The sequence below is a fragment of the Suncus etruscus genome, chromosome 15 (assembly GCF_024139225.1).
Source record: "Suncus etruscus isolate mSunEtr1 chromosome 15, mSunEtr1.pri.cur, whole genome shotgun sequence".
Taxonomy (NCBI): Eukaryota; Metazoa; Chordata; class Mammalia; order Eulipotyphla; family Soricidae; genus Suncus; species Suncus etruscus.
The window spans coordinates 85,762,613-85,777,260 of NC_064862.1; the positions used below are offsets into that span (position 1 = coordinate 85,762,613).

Genomic DNA, 14,648 nt, shown 5'->3' on the forward strand with positions numbered 1-14,648 from the left:
TTTGCAACCATACTAGGAATCGACCATTTATCAGTACAGACACTGGATCTGCACCATCTGGCCAAAGTATGGTCTCTCCTCAAAATTCATAGAAAATTTCTGTTAAAAAAAAAGAAAATTTCTGGTAATCAGAGTCTTTCCCAACCCTGAAGAGGGATGGGACAGACCCCCTTCTAACAGAACACTCCTACAGAGGATGTGGGCTCAAGGCCACATTATGATTCAAACTGTGTTTGAGGAGAAACTTTCCTAGGACCTTGAAGAAAGACTATACAGTCAGACACATTACTGTTCCTGGAGCCTGCAGATGGCACTAAGGCAGGATGCTTCATGGGTAGGGATACCCTGTTTTTAGGCCAAAAAGTTATTTATGTTTTCCCAACTTTTGCTGCACCTATGCAAAAATATTGCAAAATTTTATCTTTGGAGGCATATGCCATAATCTTAGAATAATAGGATGTGAATTATTTTATTTTTTATAAAGTCAATTCGATATTGGGGAGATGTTGGTTTACTGGTCCTATCCCAATCAATATTTGTACTCCACCTCATCAGGTGGGGCCTGATTCTTGTTAATAAAACCAGGGGTCTGAGGAAGGCAGAGGCTCATACTTTAGTGTTTTTCCAATGAGCCACATTCCTTCTTAGGAGAAGAAAGCTTGGGTAGCTAAATTCCCTGCTTAAGTGTTAGATTTCCTGAACCTATTCTCGTACCCCTTTACTGTGTGGATTATTTTCTGCATCAATATTTGTTTCCAGGCTTTCAGATCCTCATTTTGGAGCTCGAGACTCCACTAACAACTCCTGATGGTCCCCAAGCTCTATTATAAATGATCACTAAGGGGGCCAGAAAGGCGGCACTAGAGGTAAGGCATCTGCCTTGCAAGTGCTAGCCTAGGATGGACAGCGGTTCGATCCCTCAGTATCCCAAATGGTCCCCCCAAGCCAGGAGCAACTTCTTTTTTTGAAGGCATAGTATTTTTTATATTTTCATGCACATACATATTGGTTTAAGTTAACATCAAAAGTTTAAGAGGTTTTTTTTTAAGGGTTAGAGTCAAAGGAGCACAGTAAAAATGGTGTTAGAGTGGCAAATATTGTTTGCATAGGCCCACCAAAATATGGGGGACATGGAAAGGAAAAGCCTTTGTCTAAATACAAGGAGTCCCTACCCCTGAAGTTTCCTGGCATAAGACCAACTCTAGGCTCCAGGCAAACTATTTTGTTCAATCCAAGTCATTGTCTGTAGTGCCAATACAGTTTTATTTTTCATGCAGTCTCTATTGTTGGCATCAGGTTTTTGTATTAAAGATCCTGGAATCTGCACATTCTACATTCAAGTAAGGCTGGTGTGGAGTATCCTCTAGTTTCACCTCATAATTAAGGGGCAATACAGAAAGCCCAGTCCAGTAAGCAGGTCATTGTTGTTGTTAAGTCTTCTCAGTGTTAAGGGAAGTCTCTTTTGAGTAGGTCGATGTCAGAGCAGCGGTAGGGTCTTTCCTGGTAGAGGATTGCCTCCAGGTGATGTTATAGGCAACCTTGGATGTTTTGTAGATATCTTCCCTAGATCAGGGGTGAATGGAGAATGCCCATTCTTCTGAGGCCTGTGCCAGGTCATCATGTCAATGTTCAGGGTGTAAGGTCCCATTGCACTACAAGATTTGTGTGTTCCCATCTCTATTAGATAAGAACTTATTTGTATGTATAGTATTTTCCCGTTTTAATGTGCCTAAGCAAACAAGAAATAAAGCCACGTGGCGTTATCGGAGTATATGGGGGCATAACACGTCCAACAATACCCATGACTTGGTTCAAACATAAGCATTAAACTGAGGGACTCTTTCACCAAATTCCCTATTGAACAGTTCGAAAAGAGGAAAAATAGATTAAAAAAAAAAGAGAGAGAAATCGTCAGTGTATAAGAAAATATTCAGGGGCCGGGCGGTGGCGCTAAAGGTAAGGTGCCTGCCTTGCCTGCGCTACCTTGGACGGACCACGGTTCGATCCCCGGTGTCCCATATGGTCCCCCAAGCCAGGAGCAACTTCTGAGCACATAGCCAGGAGTAACCCCTGAGCGTTACCAGGTGTGGCCCAAAAGCCAAAAAAAAAAAAAAAGAAAAAAAAAGAAAATATTCAGCAAGAGTTATAGCCGTCAAAGAAAACACACATAAAATGTTGAAAAGACATACGTGTACATTCTATGCCTTTTGGAATAGTTGGGGGGTGTTAACTCCAGGGCACCACTATGGTCTGTGACTTAGGACTCTACAGTACTTAAGTTAAAAAGGGTAAATGTGGAGTAATGATGATAGGGGGTGAGAGAGTTAAGACAAAAAAGCTCTTTTGTAGGGGTGTGCGAAAGAGCACAGTACAAAATGAACATTCTGCATACACAAAAACATAATTCATTGATAGTGAGAGCTATTAATGTATCATGTGCTAGCACCCCGCGCAGTTTTGAAAATATAGACTGGTAAGAGATTACCAGTGACTGCTTTAGTGCAACCCACAAGTAAAGCCTAGGGCAACCTTCAAGCTCCACTGAGGGACCCACCTTGCTGGCTTGCCCAGGCATGTGGCCCGGGGAAGCCCTGGAGATCTGGAGCAAGGTTTTAGAGGGGTGCTGGGGTCACCCAAGTCCCGCACGCCCCCTAGGCCTGGTTAAGAAGGCCTCTGGCATGGCGGAGGCCTGCCGAACCCCATGCTGGTAGAGACTCCCGGCTCCCAGGAAGGAAAGAGAACCTTCAAGAAGTTGGGAGGCCGGAAGTTCAGGGCCCCCACCTAGCCCCTCCCTAAGGAGCTGAGTGGGGAATGGGGGAAAGCCTAAGGCAACCTTCAAGTTCCGCTGAGGGACCCACCTCGCTGGCTTGCCCAGGCATCTGGCCTGGGGAGGCGCCAGGAGCAATTTCTGAGTGCATAGCCAGGAGTAATCCCTGAGTATCAATGGGTGTGGCCCAAAATAAAAAAATAAGCAAACAAATAAATGATCACTAAGGGTAGAGCTAAGAGGAATTCTAAGCCCTGCCTGATACAACCTAAAACTAAAAAAGAATAGAATGGAAAATAAAAGGAAAGGAAAGGAAAATTACCCTCTGGTGGTGTGCAGGTTGTGTAAAGTTTGCTCCAAATCCTTGTACCAAAGGCACATTCTTGAACACATATATAAACCATGTTAAGTCAACAATATGTTTTTACAGTGGGAAGTTAGAGTGAGGTCTGGTGATATTACCTTTGGTAATAGCCATTTTCCTTGCATACAGCAGACATGGTTCAATCACTAGAACTACATATAGTCTCCTGGGCCTGATCAAGAGTGATCACTGAGCACAGGGGCAGGAATAAGTTTTGAGCACTGCTAATGTTAGAAAGAAATAAAGAAAGGAAAAAATAAAGAGAAAAGAGAGAAAAAGAATGAGAAAGAAAAGAAAAAGAGAGAAAGAAAAATGAAAGCATAATCTTCCTGGGAAACAGAAATGACCATAATAAGAAAGAAGGGCTAGATACAATATGATTAGACATTACATATAATACAGACAAACATTAAACAGAGGTGGTCATCACACACACTCACACATAGATAAGCAAAAGGATCAATCCATAGAAAATTTGACCCAAATAGAATGGGTCAAAGTGTTTCAAAATATAAAGCTGGCATGTCAGGTAAAAAGTATTTCTACTTCCTTGGAGTAATCAACAACGATGGAGGGGAACCTTGCTGTAAAAAGGCTTAATTGTTTAGAACACACAGAGAACATTCTTAAAACAATCATAATATTTAAGACTGGAATACTAAGTGATATGGTGATGGGCACTGTAAAAAGAGTATGGCATTCAGATGTCTTATCCAAGAATCTCTGTGGAGAGGAAGATTAGAAGATATGGGCAGATAAAACCAAATAAAAAATGAATCATTGGGGGCCGGGCGGTGGCGCAAGAGGTAAGGTGCCTGCCTTGCCTGCACTATCTTTGGACGGACCACAGTTCGATCCCCCAGCATCCCATATGGTCTCCCAAGCCAGGAGCAACTTCTGAGCGCATAGCCAGGAGTAACCCCTGAGCATTACCGGGTGTGGCCCAAAAAACAAACAAAAAAAATGAATCATTTAAAATATTTAAAAGTTTTAATCAAATTAAAAATTATTGTGGCGGGGCCGGGAAGGTGGCGCTAGAGGTAAGGTGTCTGCCTTACAAGCGCTAGCCAAGGAACGGACCGCGGTTCGATCCCCCGGCGTCCCATATGGTCCCCCCAAGCCAGGTGCGATTTCTGAGCACATAGCCAGGAGTAACCCCTGAGTGTCAAACGGGTGTGGCCCAAAAACCAAAAAAAAAAAAATTATTGTGGCATGAGAGCCTGAGCACCTCTAGGTGTTACCCAAAAAACAAAATAAAATAAAATATTTGTTAAGGCATCACAATGAGCACTGTATTAGGAGATCAATAGAAAATATCACTGTAATGTAAAAATAGTGTATCCAAATTATATATTCATGGATCACTATTAACAGAATATTAATATTATTATAAACATACTAGAATAGAAAATAAGACACTAAAACATTATAATAATGAGCACTATGGTAGGGACCCACATCCTGCAGCTGTTTTTTTGTTGGTAAAAACTTTAAACATTAGAACATTATAGACATCTCTAAAGAGCATTCAGTTACACACACTAATTTAAACAACTATATTCATAGTAGCAAGTCTTTTTGAAATATAAAAAAGAATATAGACCACTGGAGATTTTACAGATGAGTTAGATATTTCTAAAATTGCTTGATCATTAACTTTCTTTTAACTTTACTTATTGATTTATTGATATGTTTTGGGGTCACACCCAGCTGTGCTCAGGGGTTACTCCTAGTTCTCAGAAATCACCTATGGCAGGCTGGGGAACCATATGGGATGCTGGAGATCGAACAGGGTCCCTCCTGGGTCGACTGCATGCAAGGCATTACCATTATGCTATCTCTCTGGCCCCTTGATCGTTAACTTTAAACTAATGTTTTCTTGAAGTATTTTTAAAATAGGCTGTGCAATGACCCATTTCCATTTTACCATAATGGTTCAAAACAGAATAATTTGTATTCTTCTTGTTTTGTTGTTAGAGTCCATAGTGTGCTGTGATAGAACAAGGTTTTCTAAAGAAAAGTTCACATAGGTCTGTAGTTTTTTCATCTTCTTGCCATTGTAGAAGTGTTTCAAATGTATTAATAGCACAAGTGGTAGTCTCCAAGTTTCTGTCCTTTTTAAGGAATCCTGCTGTGTGTCACAGTGGCTGTAATAAACCTTACTATTGTCTTTTAGTTCCTCTTTTAAAAAAAAACACTTAAAGGCAATCTTGCTACATGCATTTATCTCTAGATGTCAAAGGAAAGAATAAATGAGTAAAGATCTCTGATGTTTTAGATTCCTGGTGGCATATGAGGCATTGAGTTGTAGATTTAAGCTGGCCTTGGAAAAGTTTAACAATAATAGACTTGGTTCGAATCCTGGTGTCCCATATGGTCCCCCCATGCCTGCCAGGAGCTATTTCTGAGCAGACAGCCAGGAGTAACCCCTGAGCACTGCCGGGTGTGGCCCAAAAACAAAAAAAAAACAAAAAAACAAAACAAAAAAACAACAACAATAGACTCATTAAACTGCTTGTCTCTATTTTCCTCTGTCTATTCTGCATATCAGCTTTGATCAAGTCCTGACAAAAACCCTCCATCAAGGATAGAAGTAATTCATGTGGATCCTATTGATTATCTCCTTCAAACTGAATATTGATCTTTCCAATGATCATCTTAAAGTCTTTTAGGTTTATATACCTGTGCTATCCTTCCCATGAGACTTTTTTTTCGGGGGAGGCACACCCGGTGACACTCAGGGTTTACTCCTGACTATGTGCTCAGAAATCGCTCCTGGCTTGGGGGACCATATGAGATGCCAGGGATTGAACCGAGGTCCATCCTGTGTCAGCCACGTGCAAAGCAAATGCCCTACCACTGCGCCATTGCTATGGCCCCATCCCCCATAAGGCTTTTATAATCTTACCAAACTCTTCTGCTACATTGCCTTCATACCCAATGAATTTGACCTATTACTGTCCTTCTTGTAATGGTTCTGGTAAAAGTAATCAGTCTAACTGGGGATATTATACAAGCATTATAGCACTGAATTTATGTAACAGGTGTTTCCTAAGTTATGAAGTCTGATGAGAGCAGGGCCAGTTCCCTTATTTATAGCATCAAGATTCTGTAATTGGTCATTTCCACTACCAATAGTCTCTGCCTCATGGTATGGTGTCAGCTTATAATTTTGGTTAGCTGTTGAGGTCACAGTTTGTTTCCTACCCACATTTTTGGTATAATCTGTGTTGTTTCTGAGGGAAAGTTTACACTCTCATCATGCATTTGTGTCTGAGATTTTTCATTTGTGAGAATACTGCTTCTGACAAGGTGTAGTGGGACCCAAAGTTTCTTGGCAGGGTTGCCATTTGTAGAAACATAAGCATATCCTTTCTCTCAAACTAGGAGATTACCAGCAATCCATTTATTATTCATTTTTACCCAAAATAGGTGAATCAATTATTTTTTGCACCTGAACATCTTCCTTAAAGTGTTTTCTGCAGATATATAAGGTTCTCCTTGGGGTAAATTTAGAACTTTAGTGAAAATAACATTAAGGACAAAATATCTGGGGTGGCATGCCTCTTTTTCTATATTTTAATAATTGAGTTTAGAGTTCTGTGTGCTCTTTCAACTATGGCTTCTCCTTGTGGATTATATGGGATGCCAGTGATTTGTTTGGTTTGCCATTCCTTACAAAATGATTGAAAAATTTTACTGGTGTAGGCTGGGCCATTGTCTGTCTTTATGGTTTGGGGAATAACCATAACAGAAAAGCATTGAAGCTGCAAACTGCTTTAGCTTATTCTGAAGTCATTGGAACTCCTCATATAAAATGAGAATATGTATCTACCACCACATGAAGATAGGGTTTTTATTTGGAAAAAAGCCAATATATGTAACATCCATTTGCCACAATTAGTCTGTAATCCTCAGGGGTTAGCCTCAGCTACATCTGTTCTTTTATTTAAGGTGCACAAATGGTACATGTGTCAACTATTTTTATGGCTTGCTTCCATGGAATCTGATAGTTAACATGCAAATGACAGGCATTCGTATATAGGGCTGCATGTTCTTCTGTAAGTGATTTAAATATTGGCATGTCCAAACAATCAGAAGTTTTATTCCCTAAAGCCATCAGCCCTTGGAGGCCAAAGTGGTCTCTTATGTGAGTGATAAATATTGGCTCAGAACATTTTTGCAGAAGGGCTTGTAATTGTTGCAGCAAATCTTGAACAACTTGGTTATTATCATTTAAAGAGGCTGTTGTTATGTCTAGTAACAATCATACTACATAAGCTGAATTTCTTTCTTTCTTTCTTTTTTGGTTTTTGGGCCACACCCAGCGGTGCTCAGGGGTTACTCCTGGTTGTCTGCTCAGAATAGCTCCTGGCAGGCACGGGGGACCATATGGGACAACGGGATTTAAACCAACCACCTTTGGTCCTGGATCAGCTGCTTGCAAGGCAAATGCCGCTGTGCTATCTCTCTGGGCCCTAAGCTGAATTTATTACTACATTGCACGGCTCTAAAACATGTGATAATAAGTAATTTAAAGTAGCAAGTTCTACTTGTTGAGCAGAGTTGTAATTAGTATGCACTTTTGTGGTCAGAGAAGGGCCAGTAATACCACCTTTTCCTGATGATGACACATCAATGTAAAATACCGGGGTATTGGGTATAGGGGAGGAGGGGATAAAAGATGAGATCACAAAAATGTGTCCCTTAAAGAAGTCCCAGGTCTTTCCAGCAGGATAATGGGAGAAAAATTCTCCTGAAAAAATCACATAGTGCTCATTAAAGGGTCTCACTGAGAGGTAATATACATTCTATTTCCTTTTTTGGAATTGTCAGAACTATTATTTCAGGATCAAAACCTAACAGGGAAATTGTTCTGAGCCTTGCCTTAATAAGTGCAGGGATCATTCCAAATAAGGCTTGTTGTTGGGTTTTTTGTTTGTTTTTGTTTTTGTTTTTGGGCCACACCCGGCGGTGCTCAGGGGTTACTCCTGGCTGTCTGCTCAGAAATATCTCCTGGCAGGCACGGGGGACCATATGGGACACCGGGATTTGAACCAACCACCTTTGGTCCTGGATTGGCTGCTTGCAAGGCAAACACTGCTGTGCTATCTCTCCGGGCCCATAAGGCTTGTTGTTAAAGTAAACCCATTTTAGAGGACCTGACAGCTGAGCAATAGCACCCACAGGGGAATGAGGGTTTGCAAAACTTAAAGCCACACTTTCTCTCTAGGTATGAACCTGGAAAGAGAGGACTTTTGGAGCTGGTCCATGAAAAACTCTAATTTCTATTGGACTTTTGGTATTAAATACTGGGGCTATTTAAATATGGACCTCCTTCTAAAATACTAAATAAGTTGGCTAGTTCTGAGTTTGTATTCCTAAGGGAGGGACTGACCCAATTGATATTACCTAAGAGTTTTTGAAAATTATTTTTCTGATAAATAGAAATCTTTGGGGACGAACTGAAGTACACTCCAAATACAAAGCCCAATTATTAAAATGGAGTTAAAGTTTGTATTTTTCTGTGGCTATTGTTAAACCAGCACCCTGCAAGCAGCTAACCACAAATTCATAAACACATTGTAATTCTTTGTGAGTCTGAGCCGACAGTAATATGTCACCCATTTAGTGTACCAAATATACCTGGGGAAACTTTTTACGAATTGGACATAAAACACATCAACAAAATATTGACACATGGTGAGTGAATTTGCCATGACCTGAGGCATGTCCATGGAAATCACTGCATAGGATATCTGTTATTAAGAGAAGAAACCGAAAAGGCAAATCTTTTTCTGTATTTTGGATGTATAGAAATATTATAAAAAACAATCCTTTAAGTCAGTTACTATCAAACGCCAGTCTCTCAATATGGTTGTAAGTGAAGGTGTCTGTGTCTTGCCCATTGAAACCATCTGAGAATTTACAGACCTCAGATCAGTTTAAAGTCTCCAGATACCTTTTCCCTCATCCCTGGTTTCTTAATAATAAATGTTGAAAGTTTCCAATTAGAAAAGGAGGTTTCAAGGTCGGAGAGATAGCACAGCAGTAAAGCATTTGCCTTGCATGTGGCTGACCTGGGACAGACCCAGTTCGATTCCTGGCATCCTATATGTCACTCTCCTCCCACAACTTTCTGTTTTGATCACCTTGAGAGGCAGACCTGCCCTCACATGGGAGGGGTCTTTGGCTTCCTGTTTTGCTGACCTAGACAGGTAAAAGAAGAGTTGCCTCAGGGGCAAGAGAGAAATAGATTAGGGACTATTCAGAGGGGAGTTGAGAGAGAGGATTCAGCATGAGAGGTGACTGGTAGAGACAGGTTTGAATGCAGGGCTACTTATGGAGCTTGCTTAAAAGGTTTAAAAAGGTCAAGAACCACACATGGTGGCTAGGGCCTTAATAAAGTTGATGTCTCCTGAAACCTGACTGCTTGTGGGTAATTTCTTCATAGCAACCCTGAACCCTGAAACCCGCCAGTTGCAGGGGTGTGGCTGGGCGGCAGAGAAAGGCCTCACTCTCCGTCCATCCCTCCATTTCACCATCATCACCCATCATCCAGGACTTTATAATTAATACATTTTCAACACTATATAGTCCCCTGAGCTTGCCAAAAGTGATTTCTGAGTATAGAGCCAGGCGTATTCCCTGAGCATTGTTGGGTGTGGTCCAAAAACCAATAAATAGACCTTTTAGAAAAAGAAAAAGACAAAAAGAGGTTTTCATGTGTCCCAGCCTCACCTGTTCATTGATCATATTTCTAAGCGCCTCTATTTTGTGCTGTAGATGGGCTACTGGGAAATACAGATTGGAACATAGGATTTCCACTCAGTGGGAATGGGTTCTGGGTTCTTTAACCCAATGGCCCCAATCAAAAATTCAAAATCCTTAATTACCATGCTGTGAGGTGTTTTTGCAAGGGATGTGATATTCTACTTCTCATTGCTTATGCAAATCACATTCCCATAGGTTCAAAGAAACAGGAACTACATAAGTCATGAACGTAGCCTGTTGATCTGGTCCTATGCACTTCAAATACCTAGCACTCTGGCGAACAGTGTTTTGAGGCATGACTCCCTCCTATCCCTTCCAAACTGTATTGAATATCTTGTAGAGCCCAATTTTTGGGCCAATCTCGTAAAGAAATCACAGACACTTCTGCCCCTGAATCAAATATACCTTCAAAATTTCTGCCCTGAATTTCAAGAGTTATCATTGGATTTTCCTCTTTAAGCTTAGCAGGGAAAGCTGTCAATGCAGAAACCTTGGGGTTAGTAATCCTGAAGCCTCCTGCATTCTGATTTTCCAGGCATAACATAAGGAAGTAATAAAAGTTGATCTATATATTCACTTTTCTTAAAGGTCCAGAATGTGGGTACTGAAACAATAACTATTATTTCCCCTACATGGTCAATCGATAATGTTCAGGTGAATTACTATTCCTTTGACTGTTAAACTGCTTCTTCCTACAATCATTCCCATAGTTCTTTGAGGGAGTGGTCCTATTATGCCAGACTGAACTAACTTGTGCCATTCATTCTCTTGATCTGGTGGGAGGGTCCCAGGCTCGCTGCAAAAAGCCACTTCCACACCGCTGTTTCCATGTAGCTTTACCGGAGCAGAGTCGAGCTGAGCCGAGCCAGGCCGCATGCGTCACCACTTCTGGCCTATCCATAGCTTTTTGCCGCTTATCTGCCACAGGACGGGCATTCTGTGCTGATTGCAACTGCCTTTTTTCCAGAAAGCACTTTGGAAGCCGACTCCACTGCTGCAGCTGCTGCAACACAACTTGTTTGCAGCTTTTTCCATAGGGCGTGTCTGGGTGTTAAGAGTTCAAAATGGTTTAAACTAAAAGTCCAGTCCAAAATTTTTAGAGTTGAAATCCAAATTCAAGCTGTAAGTCGTATCCATCAAGGGCTGACTTGCAACATAATGGCGCCCTGAACGTGGATCTGAACTCTGGACCCAAGAGAACAGCAATCATGGTGAGATTCCTGCTTTTGAGTTTGATTTTGGCTCTTTTCAGTTGCAGTCAGCCCAAAACCTTGGGCTACCACATGAAGCCATTTTCAAATATGACCCACTCCCCTTCTGGGGGCAGAAGGGCAACTGAAACATGGGAGGTGGAAGCTTGTATCACCCGAAGGGCAACTGAAACATGGGAGGTGGAAGCTTGTATCACCCCCATCCCAGGCCCAGGCCCAGGACTGAGACTTTGTTACAAGAAACAAAAACCTTGGCCTCCTCAGAGACTGGTGGAAAGCATAGATTGGAAATGGACAAGAAAAAAGACTGTATTTAGAATGGACTGATTTACTGGATACAACCTACAGCTTGAATTTGGATTTCGACTTTGAAAATTTCGGACTGGACTTTTAGTTTAAACCACTTTGAACTCTTCACATTCAGACGTGCCCTGCAAAGAAGCTGTGGCCAAGATGATCAGCAGAAAATGCCCGTCCTGCAACAAAAAAGCAGGGAAAAACTCCTAATCAGGCCAGAAATGGAAACGCCTGTGGCTCAGCTTGGCTCTACTCCGGTAAAGCCACGTGGAAACAGCAGGGTGGAAGCGGCTTTTTGCAGCGAGCCTGGGACCCGTCCTCCAGATTAGAATAAAATGGCTCAATTTAATCCAGTTGAAGCCCCATGGAAGAAAGCCACGTGGAGACATCAGCATGGAAGAAGACCAGTGTCTGGACTAATGGTTTTTAGGTGAAGGGATTAAGTGGGTAGCCACATATTTTACACATAGTTAGTGGTGTAAAAAAATCAGTTTAAAAAGGGGGAAAATAACAGTAAATCCCAAATGAACAATCTAATTTAAAAACCACCTCATTTAACTTTGCTTCAGGTGTATCTCTTGATTAAGTCAGGTTCTTGCCAATTTAAATGTGTTTTATTGTTTTCCATAGTTAATATTTTCAATTGCAAAATGTTTTACTGTGTATTTTAATGTATTAGTCTGTTTTCAAAATGTGTGTTCTGGGGGCCGGGAAGGTGGCACTAGAGGTGCCTGCTTGTAAGGTGTCTGCCTTACAAGCGCTAGCCAAGGAGCGGACCACGGTTCGATCCCCCGGCGTCCCATATGGTCCCCCCAAGCCAGGGGCGATTTCTGAGCACATTGCCAGGAGTAACCCCTGAGCGTCAAATGGGTGTGGCCCCAAAACCAAAAAAATAAAAATGTGTGTTCTGTATTTATGCTTTTGTGCTTGTGCGTAGGGAAGGTTAATAGGAACAAAAAGTTCCCAAAAATAGTTTAAAGGTATAGGAACAAAAAGAAGTTCCAGAATAGTGCTTGGCAGAAAGCATTGAAAAAATTTTAAGTTACAGGTGTATGGTATATTTTGCAGAAATGTTATATTTTTGAAAAAGTCTAGTATGTTAATTTTCACTAAATTACATTGTTGTTATGGAAATATTACCTGCCTTTGGCTAAAGGCGGAGTCAGGATTGCAAAAGCTTATTATCATTCATTTGTATTAAGGGAGGGGCACCCTGTGTTTAGGTTAGAAGATTTTCTTTACATTTTCCTGTGATGTGCTTATGCAAACAACTCCTCTTTTATTATTGACTAGTTTTTCCTTTAATAATTGTAGACAATATTGGGGCCGGGCGGTGGCGCTAGAGGTAAGGTGCCTGCCTTGCCTGTGCTAGCCTTGGAGGGACCGCAGTTCGATCCCCTGGCATCCCATATGGTCCCCCAAGCCAGGAGCAACTTCTGAGCACATAGCAAGGAGTAACCCCTGAGCGTCACCGGGTGTGGCCCAAAAACCAAAAAAAATTGTAGACAATATTGTTTGTTTACTAAAAACAAATGGGGGAATTGTTGTGTGTGTAAACATTTTATGGGATTATTATGTTACTGACCCTAACCTGATCAGTGATTGTGCCCTACCCTAGGGTGTGACCTGGCATTCTGCCCCCACCCTAGGGTGGTACCTGATTCTGCTTGCACCATTGGGTGGTATCTGATCCCTCCATTGGGTGGTACCTGATTCTGGGGGATAAAAACAAGAGTCTGTGGAAGGCGGGGGGCTTTTGGCTGGAACTGATGCTGAGGCTTTGGACTTCAGTCTTGTCCACCGAATAAAGCTAATATTTCCACCAGCCTGACGGTCTGCTAGCGAGCTGTTTACCCGCCGCCTCATCGGCTTGATAGGGTGGCAGACGCATGCTCCGATCTGGAGGGGAAAGACCTCACCCTCCATCCCTCCATCAGTCAACCTCTTCAGGGGCTGACTTGCAACAGATCTATAGGAATCTACCAAGATCAGTGATTTTAAATAGAAATGCATAAGGCTCGCCCAATGTTGGTAGAGGCCTTTGGTTTTTGGTTTTGTTTTTAGTTTTTGGGTCACACCGGGCGGTACTCAGGGGTTACTCCTGGCTGTCTGCTCAGAAATAGCTCCTGGCAGGCACGGGGGACCATATGGGACACCGGGATTAGAACCAACCACCTTTGGTCCTGGATCGGCTGCTTGCAAGGCAAACACCGCTGTGCTATCTCTCCAGGCCCTGGTAGAGGCCTTTGGATTGGTCTTCATTTTGCCTTCTAATTAGATGTCTCTCAATTTATTCCTTTGGTTATATTTTTTTTGCCTTTTTTGGGGGGTGGGCACACCCTATGACACTCAGGGGTTACTCCTGGCTATGTGCTCAGAAATTGCTACTGGCTTGGGGGCCATATGGGACTCTGGGGATCAAACCAAGATCCGTCCAGGATTTGCTACTGCAAGGCAAATGCCCTACAGCTGTGCTATCACTCGGACCCTGTTCCTTTGGTTTCACTGTTACATAGATGTTTCCCCAGATGCCTCCTCATCTGGCTTTTCCCCCTCTCTCTTTTTTTCAGAAAGATGATGACTTTATTAACAATAAAGGCAATTAGCAAATAGCTCAGTTAACAAGTGATTTAAAATTTATTATTGATGGCAAATGATGATGCTAAGTACTCTTACTCGAAAACTATTTTGAAAATATAAATGTAATGGATTGTATATGTTTCACTGTATTATAACACATATTTTTGTCTTTGTAATATTTCTCTTTTTTCTTTTTTTGCAATATTTTAATTTTAATTTTTAATTATGAGAACAATAATGCAAAGAGAAGGTGAAGTTACAGTGGAAGGACAATTGCCCATAAACAGAGTTCTCAAAAGAAATCCCCTTGCTGACGCCTAAATATTGAACTTACAGTCAAAGTACATTAAGAAAAATAAGACAGAACCCATGTACAATTACTTTGTCCACAAGTCCCCCGATTGTAGTATATTATAACATTTCTTAGCAGTACACAAAGCAATCTAAAGCCATGAGATTTATGTGACTCCTTAAACATTGAAGGCATAGTATTTTTTTTATATTTTCATGCACATGCATATTAGTTTAAGTTAACATCAAAAGTTTAAGGGTTTTTTAAGGGTTATAATCAAAAGAACACAGTAAAAAAATGGTGTTAGAGTGGCAAATATTGTTTGCATAGGCCCACCAAAATATGGGGGACATGGAAAGGAAA

At 41.5% G+C, this 14,648-nt stretch overlaps 2 protein-coding genes across 2 annotated transcripts in view; both read left to right on the top strand.

Moving 5' to 3' along the window:
- LOC126031177 (CD209 antigen-like protein C) overlaps positions 1-14,648 on the top strand; it is a 228,640-nt gene that overhangs the window by 48,185 nt on the left and 165,807 nt on the right. The gene's annotated exons all lie outside the window — the stretch shown is intronic.
- Positions 1-14,648, top strand: part of LOC126030076 (CD209 antigen-like) — a 67,438-nt gene that overhangs the window by 23,994 nt on the left and 28,796 nt on the right. The gene's annotated exons all lie outside the window — the stretch shown is intronic.